The 14988-nt window shown below is 38.2% G+C and overlaps 1 protein-coding gene and 1 pseudogene across 3 annotated transcripts in view; both read left to right on the forward strand.

The window, feature by feature from the left end:
* MAPK10 (mitogen-activated protein kinase 10) overlaps positions 1-14988 on the forward strand; it is a 580859-nt gene that overhangs the window by 69200 nt on the left and 496671 nt on the right. The window lies entirely within an intron of this gene.
* Positions 1434-13665, forward strand: LOC128931662 (large ribosomal subunit protein uL11 pseudogene; annotated as a pseudogene).

Here is a 14988-nt window from a genome sequence, read left to right on the forward strand (position 1 = left end):
AGTTGAAGGGGAAGACAATGGAGATAACTAGGAGACTACTGAAATTATTGTGGGAGAAGTGAGTTTCTGACAAATGCATGTGTAAGAACTGAATTGAGGGCACACTGCGGAGGTAGAACGTACAGGACTTGCTGACTGGATGTGGGAGGTGAGGTATAAGTGAAATCAAGTGATTCCTTCAAGGTTTTAAATTTAGATTACTAAGTAGATGATTGCAAAAATAATATCCAGAGAGCTAGGAGGAGACAGTTTTGTGTGAAAGACTAAAGGGATTATCTTGGTCAATTTTGTGTTACTGTAATAGAATATCTGACACTGGGTAATTTTTAGAGAAAAAGGGTTACTTTTCTTATGATTCTGATGGCTGTAAAGTTCAAGATTGGGTATCTGCATCTGATGAGAGCCTCAGGCTTCTTCTACTCATGGTGGAAGGTGAAGGGGAGCTTGTATGTGCAAAGATCACATGGAAAAAGAGGAAGCAAGAGAAAGGGTGGGGAAACTGGCAGGTTCTTTTTAACAACCGTTCTCTTGGCAGCTAATGGAATGAGAACTCACTCACACTTGAAGGAGGACATTCATCTCTTCATGGAAGATCCACCCCAACGACCCAAACACCTCCCATTAGACCCCACCTTCAACATTGGTGAACAAATTCCAATATGAGGTTTGGGGGGGACAAACATCTCAGCCAAGCATAGATAGAGAAAGAAAATAAACATTTCAAAAGTAAACATTTTTGAATTTGCCAGCTGAAATAACCATCAGATATTTAGAGATAAAGATTTAGAGCCTGGGAGAGATTTGGTAAATACAGACATATGAGATTTTAAAGGACTCTGAGAAGCAGGGGTAGATTTTGCTGGAATGCCAGGTGGTTGATCCAGGGTGAAGACATGTATCTCCTGAAGCTAAATTTGGATCAAGAAACAGAAGAGCCAAATGTATATAAATGTCCCCTTAAACAGTGGTGTATATATCACTATTATAATATGGCAATGGTGATATAAATCTGAGTATAACAGAGAAATGATGAAGCAAGAAAATTTCCCGTTAACTCGTAGAAGCTTACCAGAGTGGAACCTTACCAGAATCTCTGATGGCTTTGCCTTTGGCATAGGGAATAAAGGGCAAGTGACAAGTTTGAATAGACAGTGCTGCTCCTGCTTAAATCACTCCTGGAACTCTTAGCCAGGTATTTGTAGCCAGGTGTATTCTTGGATACATCTATTAAAGATCTGTAGTAGGAGGATATGTGTGTGGCAGAGACTGGGGATGGGGGTCAGTGTTTTCCACCAATCCATAACCCTCCTGTAATGCTGCTGTGCTGCTCAATAAATATTTATTTTAAAAAGTGAATGAGTAAATATTGAATAAATAGCTAGAAATATAGCTATTAATAAATATAAGATAATAATATAAAGGTATTAATAATATCAATATAAAGGTAGTAGAATGGAAGATATGAAAAATTAGAAGTTCATTATTTCCCATGAGTCTTTAGAGTCTCAAGGAAGAATTCTGTAGATAAGGAATTTATGTTGGAAAAGCACAAAAACTGGAGAACTGTCCAAAAAGGTATATTTCTAGCCCTGTCATATTCTTTTTTCAGCATATAGCAACAAATTCTGTGTGTGGTAGGGTTGGCATTTTTCCTCCCATGAGGATGCATAGGATGTCAGCACCTGTTTAAAGTTGCTGTAACAACTGTAAGTCACAATAGCTTTTTCATTGTGAAGAGGGAGGGACAAAGTGGGGAGAGTTGGATAAAAATATGTATGAATTGGTGCATGAATCAAATTAGTCTCCAGAGATAGAAAAATAAGGATTTAGGTGTAGCTTCCCCCACAGATCACTCCTCCTGTCTGTAGTCAGCAACTGGCTTTTGATAACCTGAGAATAAAATGAGAATGGAAGGAACAAAAAGAACCAGAGCTAAAGAAATAAGAGCACAACCTCTACCAAGAATACAACAAACCAGGAGAATTTTTTTTAAAAGAAGTTTAAATGTTTTGAGCTCCATCTTCTGGTCATGAAGTAGGATAGAATTGAAACGTGATATTAATCATAAAAGCTAAAATGTATTAATAGGAACTGCGTGAAATGTATTATCTCATTTAACTTATCTGTCCTGCCAAATAAACTACCAGCTCTCAAACTTGAAAATTAAGGTAGTTCACATTCTAGCTCCAACCTCTTGTTTCATTGCCATTCATTTAACAAGCATGTATTAGAGCCTAATAGGCAAACAGTATTATGTTTACATGGCTGGGCTTTGTGCGAAGTACGAACCCATTATCCTTGGCACCTACTTTCAAGGAGTGACTCTTTAATTGCCACTAAAACACATAATGAGAAAAATACCACAAGATAGCAAAAAAAAAAACAAAAAAAAAAAACCTGAGATTCCAAAGTGTGGGAGAAAGAAAAGTCAGCCCGTGAACACACACCCCACTGAGGAACCTGAAAATCTAGATCATGGAAAAGGACTTAACCTTACCTAGAGCTGAAATGGATTTAGGGACCCAGGTGAAATATAAAAGTAGAAAAAGCAATGTGAAGAGCCCTGTAGGCACTCCCAGTTCCCAGCTTGAACCCAGGGAAGCCATTCATGGCCTAATCTCACAGAAGTCCTTGGGAAAGGGAAGGCAACCAGCAGAACTGGGGAGGGACCACAGGGTGAAGGAAGCTCCTAGTTAAACTTTGTAACAGTTTTGACTGAGCACAAATTTTCCTGAGCCAACTGGTGGTGGTGGGGGGCTGGTGAATGGGAAGTGCAGATACCAGTACACAATCCATAGCTAATGGTGTGGCAGGCAGAGAGCCGCAAGGCCTGAGAGTCCTGTGTGCTTTCTTAGTGGGGCGGATTGTAGCCTGGGGTGAGATCTCAGCTCTGGTCACCAGCTGTCTTTATATAAACTCAGTATGGTTGGGGGGCACAGTGGGAGTGAGACTGGCCTCAGTGGCTGCATAGGAGCTGGGCGATGCCTGTCACTGCTAGCTTTCCCCCACCTCCCTGGAGGCCTGTATGGTGCAGCAAAGGCAGCCATAATTCCCCTGGGGACATAACCCCATTGGCCTGAGAACTACCCCCATTCCCCACAGTGGCCAAAACAAGCCTCACCCAAGGAGAATCTGAGCTCAAACCCACCTAAACCTTCCCTGACCTGATGGCTTTTCTCTATCTGCCTTGGTAGCTGAAGGACAAAACATAAAATCTTGAGAGCTCTATGGCCTTACCCATTGCCTAAGAAACATGAGTACTCATTCTGGCCAACATAGGGCAAGATTATATCCCCCTCTACTACTGCAGGTGGTGCTGTCTTGAAAGCACCATCTCCTAGCTGGAGGCCAACCAACTCAATCCATTACAGCAACTCAGAATAACTCTGCTCCAAAGAAGGAGAAAGCAACAGCTAATTCCAGTGCCTGCAACAACCTGGCTAACCAGAGGTCCTGAGTCTGTCCACATGACTGCTTCACTGCTAGCATAACCAACATTCAGGAGAACTAAACAAAATTACAACAAAGGACTTTCAGAGAGTCCACTTCATTCCCCTGCTACCTCCACTGGACCAGGTGCTGGTAGCTGAAGATGGGTCACATCATAGGACTCTTTGGAGATATTTTCCAGCATGAGCCTGGAATATAGTAGCCCCATCAGATGGCTAGACCCAGAAGGGCAATAACAATCAGCAGTCTGGCTCTCAGGAAATCCCATCCCTAGGGGAAGGGTGTGGAAGCATCACATCAAGGAATCACTCTATGGGACAAAAAAATCTGAACAGCAGCCCTTTAGTTCCAGAATCTTGCACTGAAACAGTGTATCCAAATAAGAAGGAGCCAAAAAGTAGCTGTTAATATGATGAAACAAGATTCTGTAACACCTCCAAAAGATCACATTAACTTTCTAGCAATGGATCCAAATGAAGAAGAAATCTCTGAATTGCCAGATAAAGAGTTCAGAAGATTGATTATTAAATTACTCAGGAGGCACCAGAGAAAGGTGAAAACCAACTTAAAGAAATTTAAAAAAAAATACAAGATATGGATGAAAAAGTCTCCAGTGAAACAGAAATCTTAAAGAAAAGATAATCACAACTTCTGAAATAAAAGGCACCCTTAAAGAAAAGCAAAATACATTGGAAACTTTCAACAATAGAATCAAACAAGTAGAAGAAAGCACTTCAAAGCTTGAAGACAAAGCTTTTAAATTAACTCAATTCAACAAAAACAAAGAAAAAGCAATAAAAAAGTTGAATGAAACCTCCAGGAAATTTGGGATTATGTTAAACAACCCATGATTATGTTAAACAACTTCCTTGGTGTTCCAAGGAAGAAGATAAATCTAAAAGTTTGGAAACCTTATTTGAGAGAGTAATAGAGGAAAACTTTTCTGGTTTTGCTAGAGATCTAGATAACCAAATATAAGAAGCTCAAAGAACACCTGGGAAATTCATTGCAAAAAGATTATGCACATAGTCATCATGTTATCTAAAGTCAGAAGAAAGAAAAGAATTTTAAGAGCTGTAAAGCAAAAGCATCAGGTAACTTATAAAGGGAAACATATCAGATTAACAGTGGATTGCTCATCAGAAACCCTGCAAGCTAGAAGAGATTCCTATTTTTAGCATCCTGAAACAAAATAATTATTAGCCAGGTATTTTCTATCCAGCTAAAGTAAGTTTCATAAGTGAAGAAAGATGCAGTTTTTTTCAGACAAACAAATGCCAAGAGAATTTGCCTCTACCAAGCCAGCACTACAAGAAATGCTAAAAGGACTTCTAAATCTTGAAATAAAACCTCAAAATACACCAAAATGGAATTTCCTTAAAGCATAAATCTCACAGGACATATAAAATAATAACACAATGGAAAAAAAAATGCTAGGCCACAACTGGCATGATGAGTAGAACATTATTTCACATTTCAACACTAACAATGGCCTAAATGTTCCACATAAAAGATACCAAATGGCTGAATGGATAAGAATTCACCAACCAAATATCTGCTGTTTTCAAGAGACTCACCTAACACACAAGGACTCACATAAACTTAAGGTAAAGAGGTGGAAAAAGATATTCCATGCAAATGGAAACCACAAGTCAGCAGGAGTAGCTATTATTAGACAAAACAGACTGAAACAGTTTATAAAGAAACAGTTTATAAAAAGACACAGAGGGACAGTTCATAATGACAAAAGGACTAGTCCAACAGGAAGATATCATAATCCTAAATATATATGCACATAACACTGAAGCTCCCAAATTTATAAAACAATTACTACTAGACCTAAGATATAAGATAGATGGCAACACAATAATAGTGGGGAATTTTAATATTCCACTGACAAAACTAGACAAATCAAGACAAAAAGTCAACAAAGAAACAATGGACTTAAACTATACCCTAGAACAAATGGACTTAACAGACATTTACAGAACATCCTACCCAACAACTACAGAATATACATCTTTTCTTCAGCACATGGTACATTCTCCAAGAGAGGCTATGTGATAGGCCACAAAACAAGTCTTAATAAATTTAAGAAAATTGAAATTGTATCAAGTACACTCTCAGACTACAGTGGAATAAAATTAAAAACTAACTCCAAAAGGAACCCTCAAAACTATACAAATACATAGAAATTAAATAATCTGCTCCTGAATGATCTTTGGGCCAACAATGAAATGAAGATGTAAATTAAAAAATTATTTTGACTGAATGATAATAGTGACACAGCCTATCAAAACCTCTGCAATACAGCAAAGTGGTGCTAAGAGGAAAGTTCATAGCATTAAATGCCTTCATCTAAAAGTCTGAAAGAGCACAAATAGACAATTGAAGCTCACATCTCAAAGAACTAGAGAAACAAGAACAAACCAATCCCAAGCCCAGTAAAAGAAAGGAAATAACAAAGACTAGAGAAAAACTAAATGAAATTGAAAGAAAAAATAATACAAAAGATAAATGAAACAAAAAGCTGGTTTTTTGAAAAGATAAACAAAATCAATAGACCATTAGTGAGATTAACCAAGAAGAAAGAAGATCCAAATTAGCTGAATTAGAAATGAAATGGGAGATATTACAACTGATACTGCAGAATTACAAAAGACTATTCAAAATTACTACAAACACCTTCATGTGAACACCTTTACATGCACAAATTGGAAAACCTAGAGGTGATAGATAAATTCCTGGAAACATACAACCCTCCTAGATTAAACCAGAAAGAGTCTGGGTATGGTGGCTCATGCCTGTAATCTCAGCACTTCGAGAGGTCAAGGTGGGCAGATCACTTCAGTCCAGGAGTTTTGATACTAGCCTGGCCAAAATGGCAAAATCCTGTCTCTACTAAAGATACAAAAGTTAGCTGAGTGTAGTGGAGCATGCCTGTAATCCCAGCTGCTTGGGTGGCTGAGGCAGGAGAATCACTTGAACCTGGGAGGTGATGACTGCAGTGAGCCAAGACTGCACCACTGCACTCCAGTCTGAGTGACAGAGCAAGACTCTGTCAAAAACAAGCAAACAAAAAGCAAACAAAAAACAGAAAGACATAGGAACTCTGAACAGAGCAATAACAAGTAACAAGATTGAAATAGCAATAAAAATGCCAACAAAAAAAGTTCAAGACCAGATGTATTCACAGCAGAATTCTGTTAGACATTCAAAGAAGAACTGGTTCTAATTCTACTGAAACTATTCCAAAAGTTAGAGAAAGTTCTAAATCTTGAAATGAAACCTCAAAATACACCAAAATGGAAATTCCTTAAAGCATAAGTCGATAAGATAGAGGCAATCCTTCCCAAATAATTCTATGAACCCAGTATTACCCTAATACCAAAAGTAGGAAAGGGCATAAGTAAAGAAGAAAACTACAGACCAATATCTTTGATGGACAGAGATGTAAATAACCTCAACAAAAAACTAGCTAACTGAATCTAACAGCATATCAAAAACATAATACACCATGTTCAAGAAGGTTTCATATCAGGGACGCAGGGTGGTTTAACATTCACAAGTCAATAAATATGATATACCACATAAATAGAAGTAAAAACAAATATCATATGATTATCTTAATAGATGCAGAAAAAGCATTTGACAGAATCCAGCATCCCTTTATGATTAAAACTCTCAGCAAAATCAACAGTGAGCAAGCTAATCAAATAAAGAACTCAACCCCTTTTACAATATCTGCAAAACAAACAAAAAACCAAAAAACAGCTTAGGAATATACCTAACCAAAGAGATCAAAGATACTTACAAGGAAAACTATAAAACACTAGTGAAAGAATTCATAGATGACACAAACAAATGGAAACACATCCCATGCTCATGGATGGGTAGAATCAATATTGTGAAAATGACCATACTGCCAAAAGCAATCTAAATTTAATGCAATTGCCATCAAATACCATCAACATTCTTTAAAGAACTAGTAAAAACAATCCTAAAATTTATATGGAATCAAAAAAGAGTCCACATAGCCAAAGCAAGACTAAATAAAAAGAAAAAATCTGACTTCTGGCTTTTGGCTTTCGGCTTGGAGGAGGCCATGGTGCAACTTTCTTTGGTCGTCCTGAATGTGGGTTTATCCAACATCAGCTGCCTCCACCATGCTGCCGAAGTTCGACCCCAACCAGATCAAAGTTGTATACCTGAGCTGCACTGGGGGTGAAGTAGGTGCCACTTCTGTGCTGACCCCCAAGATCGGCCCCCTGGGTCTGTCTCCAGCAAAGGTTGGTGATGGCATTGCCAAGGCAATGGGTCACTGGAAGGGCCTGAGGATTACAGTGAAACTGACCATTTAGAACAGACCCGCCCAGATTGAAGTGGTGTCTTCTGCCTCTGTCCTGATCATCAAAGCCCTCAAGGAACCACTAAGTGATAGGAAGAAACAGAAAAATATTAAACACAGTGGGAATATCACTTTTGATGAGATTGTCAACATTGCTCGACAGAGGCGGCATCGATCTTTAGCCAGAGAACTCTCTGGAACCATTAAAGTGATCCTGGGGACTACCCAGTTGTGGGCAGTAATGTTGATGCCCATCACCCTCTTGACATAGATGACATCAACAGTGGTGCTCTGGAATGCCCAGCTAGTTAAGAAGCACAAAGTAAAATACTTCAATAAAGGATCATTTGACAACTGGTGGGGGGGTAAAAAAAAGAAAAAATCTGGAGATATCACATTACCTGACTTCAAACTATGCTATGAGGTTACAGTCACCAAAATAGCAAAATAGCATGGTACTGTTTTAAAAACAGACATGGAGACCAGTGGAACAGAATAGAGAACCCAGAAATAAAGCCAAATACTTACAGTCTACTGATCTTTGACAAAGCAAACAAAAACATAAAATGGGGCAGAGGACACCTTATTCACCAAATGGTGCTGGGATAATTGGCAAGCCACATGTAGAAGAATGAAACTGGATTCTCATCGCTCACCTTATGCAAAAATAAACTCAAGATGGATCAAAGACTTAAATCTAAGACCCAAAACCATGAAACTTCTAGAAGATAACATTGGAAAAATTCTTCCAGACATTGACTTAGGCAAAGAGTTTATGACCAAGAACCCAAATGCAAATGCAAAGAACCCCCCCAAAAAACATAAAAATAGATGGATCTTAATTAAACTAAAAAGCTTCCACACAACTAAAGAAATGTTCAGTGGAGTAAACAGACAACTCACAGAGTAGGAACAAATATTTGCAAACTATACATCTGACAAAGGACTAATATCCAGAATCTACAAGGAACTCAAACAAATCAGGAAGAAAAAATACAAATAATCCCATCAAAAAGTGGGCAAAGGACATGAATAGACAATTCTCAAAAGAAGATATACAAATGGTCAACAAACATAAGAAAAAATGCTGAATCTCACTAATCATCAGGGAAATGCAAATCAAAACCACAGTGTGATATCACTTTACTCCCACAAGAATGGCCATAATTAATAAATAAAAAAAAATAGACGTTGGCATGGATATAGTGAAAAGGGAACACTTTTACATTGATGGTGGGAATGTAAACCAGTGTAACCACTATGGAAAACAGTGTGGAGACTACTTAAATAACTTAAAGTAGAGCTACCATTTGATCCAGCAGTCCCACTACTGAGTAACTAGAGGAAAATAAGTCACTATATGAAAAAGTTACTTACATATGCAGTACATATAAGACACTTGGCAAGATATGGAAGCAGTGTACATGCCCATCAACCAAAGAGTGGATACAGAAAATGTGATATATATATATGCACACACACATACATACATACATATCATGGAATACTAAGGTATTTTAAAAAGGAACAAAATAATGGCATTTGCAGCAACCTGGATGGAGCTGGAGATCATTATTATAAGTGAAGTGCCTCAGGAATGGAAACTCAAACAATGTATGTTCATTCTCACTTATAAGTGGGAGATAAGCTATAAGAATATAATGGCGTGAGGATGATATAGTGAACTCTGGGAGCCTTGCGGCAAGTGTAGGAGGTTTGAGTGAGGAATAAAAGACTTCACACTGGGCACAGAGTACACTGCTCAGGTGATGGGTAGACAAAAATCTCAGAAATCACACCTAAAGAACTTATCCAAGTAACCAAACACTACCTGTTCCCCCAAAACTATGAAATAATAATCACCTTTAAAAATAGAAATAAACCCAACACACATTGATTATTTTACATTTAGTATGAATTACACGAGTAAGTAATACATAAACAATGCTTTTCTCACCAAATTGAAAGGTCACAGAAATGATGAAATTTTTCTTTGACTAGCACGACAGTCATAATCTCTCCTTCCTCCTAGCAGTAATCATAGCTGTGGGTTCGTGGATGCTTCTGAATATTATTTAAGATATAATATACATGTAAATGTACACACAAAAATTGTTACTTCTTGTAAACTTGAGTAGACGTGTATTATGTATGAGAGTGTTTTAAGTACACTATTGTATACTTAAAAAACAAATTAGGCTGGGTGTGGAGGCTCATGCCTATAATCCCAGCACTTTGGGAGGCTGTGGCAGGTGGATCACAAGGTCAGAAGTTCGAGACCAGCCTGGCCAACACAGTGAAAACCATCTCTACTAAAAATACAAAAAAATTTGAGACTTGTCTCAAAAACAGCAGCAACAACAACAACAACAACAACAACACAACCAAACCAAACTATACCATACCAAAACAAAACAAAAAACAAATAGAGTGGACTCTCTAATATTTATTTAAAAATGAGGATTGCAATGGAAATACACATGCCATAGTCAACTATGTCCATATTCAGAGCAGTAAAGGAAGGCGAAGATTTTTAAAAGAAAAAATGAGAATTATATAATCATTTTGTGATATTTAGTTTTAGCTGCAAGTATCAATACCAAGGGTGGTGCCAGTCTGAGGTTGGAAGGACAGTTGCTGGGAAGATGTCCTTACAGAAATATTTTGTGTATGTAAAGTCGTGATGACCTTTTTGCAAATTTGTGGATTTTTTTTCAGAGCCTTTTGTGATAGTGCTTGTTATGAGGGCTTAGCGCATCAGAACCCTGCCTTCATGGCTTTTACTGTGATTCTGATAACTTTTGCGTTTCCCCCTTTTGATCAAGATCTTTCTCCAAAAACATCACTGGTGAATTATCCTGTAGTTAGGGTTTGATTGTCCGTCAGTGCTGAAATAAACCTGTCCTGATTTGGTCTGGTCTTCCCATGTTTGAGGGAAGTGGTTTGCAAGTAGGAGTCAGTATCAGAACATTTCTAGCCACATTGATCAACAAGAGCACTTAGGAGGGAGTGTCTTTCAGGCTAAGGCTATCTGGAATCCATTGTTAAGTTAATTTTTTCAGTTCTATAGGTGTTTTTGTTACCATCTTAAAGTGCCTGGCCAGTATTATTGTATCAGAAGTTATACTTCTCCAAAAACTTAACAAGCAACAGGTATAAGGTTTAAAAAGGGAAAATACAAAGCAAATTGATAATCTTAGATTGTATAATAGTTTTGAGTCATGAACTAGCCTTAAAGGCAATTACTTGAGTAAATAAAATGACTGTGGGAAATTAAGTAAGACTTGTAAACATGTGGCCTGTTTTCTCATTTTGTATTTATGGATCTCAACTTTCCCAGAGGAATATATCCAGGTACAGCATGTAGTATTAGCAATAGTTACAGACATCTCTTTATTAGCCAGTAGGTAATATTGAGCAACTTTGTCATCTAATATCTTAGGACTGGATTGAATCAAAGCAGAGAGTGATCAACCATTGTACTGGGAATGGTGCCAAAGTCACCTACTAGGTAGACTAAAGGATCTCCTTGGCTGGGTGTGGTGGTTCATGCCTATAATCCTTTGGGGGCCCAAGGCCCCCCAAAGTGTTAGGGCAATACAGTGAGATCCTGTCTCTACAAAAAATTAAAAATAAGGAGACAATCCAAGATGGCCGATCGCTAACATCCCTGGATTGCAGCTCTCAGTGAAGGCGCGGAGAACTAGAGGACGCGACACTTTCAGACAAATTCTGGTCGCTCACGGAGCAGAAGATCCCCAGTGGAGGAAACACACAAGTCGCCAGCGTGACTCTCGTGGCCGGCGCAGTGGTTCCGCTGGCACCTCTGCGCGGCAGCTCTCGGAGCAGAGTAAACAGGTTTGGAGGACCCGCACGGGCCCGCAGCACAACACCAGAGCCTGGTGCAGCAGCTGTGATTGCACCTCTGCGCGGCACCGCAGGCGCAGAGTAAACGGTACCGGTTCCCCTTCTGACCAAGGTTTGGAGCCCCGGAAAGGCAGAGTCGCCTACTAAGGACACAAGAAGGAAGCCCGACAGGAGAATCCTGGGAAGAAAAGCACCATCAGTTTTAACGCCGCTGCTCTGGCCCTGGGAACTAACAACCTGGACGCCCACTCAAGAGACCTAATCCGAAAGTTGGTAAATTCAAAGACGACAGGAGGATAAATTTACAATGACAGGAAGAAACCAGCGTAAAAAAGCTGAGAATACTCAAAGTCAGAATGCCTCTCCCTCTAAAGATGATCACAGTTCCACATCAACAATGGAACAAGGCTTGATGGAGAACGAGCGCATCCCAATGACAGAAGTACTCTTCAAGGAATGGATAATAAGAAACTTCTGTGAGTTAAAAGAACATGTTGTAGCCCAACGTAAAGAAACTAGGAACTTTGAAAAAAGGTTTGATGAAATCCTATTGAGAATAGACAACTTAGAGAGGAGTATGAGTGAATTAATGGAACTGAAGAATACAATACAGGAACTCCGAGAAGTATGCACAGGTTTAAACACTTGAATTGTTCAAGCAGAAGAAGGGATATCAGAGGTCAAAGTCCAACTTAATGAAATAAAACATGAAGAAAAGATTAGATAAAAAAGGATAAAAAGGAATGAGCAAAGTCTCCAAGAAATGTGGGACTACATGAAAAGACCAAATTTACGTTTGATAGGTGTACCTGAATGTGACGGAGAGAATGAATCCAAGCTGGAAAATACCCTTCAGGATATTATTCAGGAAAGTTTTCCTGAACTAGCAATGCAGGTCAACATTCAACCCCAGGTAATACAGAGAACACCACAAAGATATTCCTCAAGAAGAGCAACCCCAAGGCACATAATCGTTAGATTCACCAGGGTTGAAACAAAGGAGAAAATACTAAGGGCAGCCAGAGAGAAAGGTCAGGTTACCCACAAAGGCAAGCCTATCAGACTTACAGCAGATGTCTCAGCAGAAACTCTACAAGCCAGAAGAGATATTCAACATCCTCAAAGAACAGACCTTCAGCCCAGAATTTCATATCCAGCCAAACTAAACTTCACAACTGAAGGAAAAATAAAATCTTTTATGAACAAGCAAGAACTCAGAGAATTTATTACCACCAGACCTGCTTTACAAGAGCTTCTGAAAGAAGCATTACACACAGAAAAAAACAACCAGTATTAGCCTTTCTAAAAATATAAAAGTAAAGAGCACCAACATAAAGAAGAATTTACACCAATGAATAGATAAAACAGCCAGTTAACATCAAATGGCAGTAACCATAAATTTCAATCGACTAAATCCCCCAATCAAAAGACACAGCCAAAACCCAATGGTATGTTACATCCAGACCTGTTTCACATGCAAGGATACACAAAGACTCAAAGGGATGGTGAAAGATTTACCAACCAAATGGAGAGCAAAAATAAATAATAAATAAATAAAAAGCAGGAGTTGCAAATCTGGTATTGGATAAAATAGATTTTAAAGCAACAAAGATACAGTGGTAAAAGGATCAATGCAACAACAAGAGCTAATGATGCTAACACCCAGATACATAAAGACTTAGATTCAATGAGACAGAAAATTAATAAGGATATCAAGGACTCGAACTCAGATCCGGAACAAGTAAACTTAATAAATATTTATAGAGCTCCCCACTTCAAATACACAAAATATACATTCTTGTCAATACCACATCACACCTACTCATAAATTTAAATGAAACATTGATTGGCCATTATTAATACCCAATTTTTTTCAGAATAAAGCAATATTTCCGTGTACTCTCCCTCTTTCTCTTCCTCTTTCTTCCTCTCCTTTACTTATTTATTTATTTTTTTCTTTCCTTCTCTCAAAAAAAGAAATCAACTTGTAAACCTCTAGATCCAGGTCGGCAATGTCTCTCTCATTGCTTGATTTCCTTACTTCCCTTCCCTCCCTCCCTCCCTCCCTCTCTCCCTCCCTCCCCCTTCTTCCCTTCCTTCCTTCCTTCCTTCATCCCTTCCTTCCTCCCTACCATCCTCCTTCCCTCCCTTCCTGGCTTCCTCCCCCCCACCAAAAAAAAATTAAAAATAAACTGAGTGTGGTGGTATGTTCCTGTAGTCCTAGCTACTAGGGAGTCTGAGATGAGAGGACTGCTTGAACCCAGGAGTTTGAGGCTGAAGGAAACTATGATTGTATAACAGATTGAGACCCCCATCTCTAAAAAATAAAATAAAATAAAATAAAATAAAATAAAATAAAATAAAATAAAAAAAAGGATGTTCTAGGTTAGGTTCTGTCAATCTACCAGCAGAAGGTACTTTTAATGTCACCATTATCTTGTCAAGTGAAAAAGGTAGGCATTAAGAGAGGTAAGAGTCTCATTATGATATGGAGAGTTCTTCTGATGTCTTAGAAAAAGCTGTTTGAGGCATGAAGACAACCACTTCTTATCCTGTTTTGCAATTTGAATGTCTCTGGTTATGGCATCAGCTGGTTTGTTGAATTTTCTGTGTGACACATACATCAGTCATGAAACTTATCCCTTAAAATTCATATAGTTTTAGTTTTAGGGCTTCAGGAACAAAAGAGTTTCAATTTTTAGGAATTCCATGGGAAAAGTTAAATTGGAGGACTCTAAAAGAATTCAGGATCTAGTCTAGTCTGTAGGTAGATAGCAAGGACTCAAAAACAATGCATAAGGCTACAGTCTAGTAACACAAATAATATAGCTTTTCTTTAGAAACAAAGCTCTTTATATCAATATTGCTCACATGAAAATCTCAGCTTTAAAACTTTTGAGGCTAGGAAGCCAAACTAAGATAGATTTTAGGTTTTACCTACCATCTTAAGAATTTGGGACCTGCCAGAAAGTGACAATTTTTACTCATTCACTATAAGGCTGGAAACCCTTGAAACCAGGCATTCTATGCACATTCTCAAATATGATATTCCAGTCAATGCCTTGGTAATATAGCCAATGCTTCCAATTGTATTCTGTTATAAAGGGAAAGTAGATTTTCATTGAACTTATCCAAATAACCATACAGCCATAAGAATACTCATAAAGAGTTTCCAAATTTTGGAGGGATCAAGCAAGAAGAAAAAGTAAAATTTTCCACCTTTGTTCACAAAAGTATGCTTTACCATATTGCTGTAAACTGTAATTAGCTTACACTTGGAAAGCAATACATTTAAAGAGCCAAAAATATTTCAAATTAAAGTT

Source organism: Callithrix jacchus, chromosome 3 (genome assembly GCF_049354715.1).
Source record: "Callithrix jacchus isolate 240 chromosome 3, calJac240_pri, whole genome shotgun sequence".
NCBI lineage: Eukaryota > Metazoa > Chordata > Mammalia > Primates > Cebidae > Callithrix > Callithrix jacchus.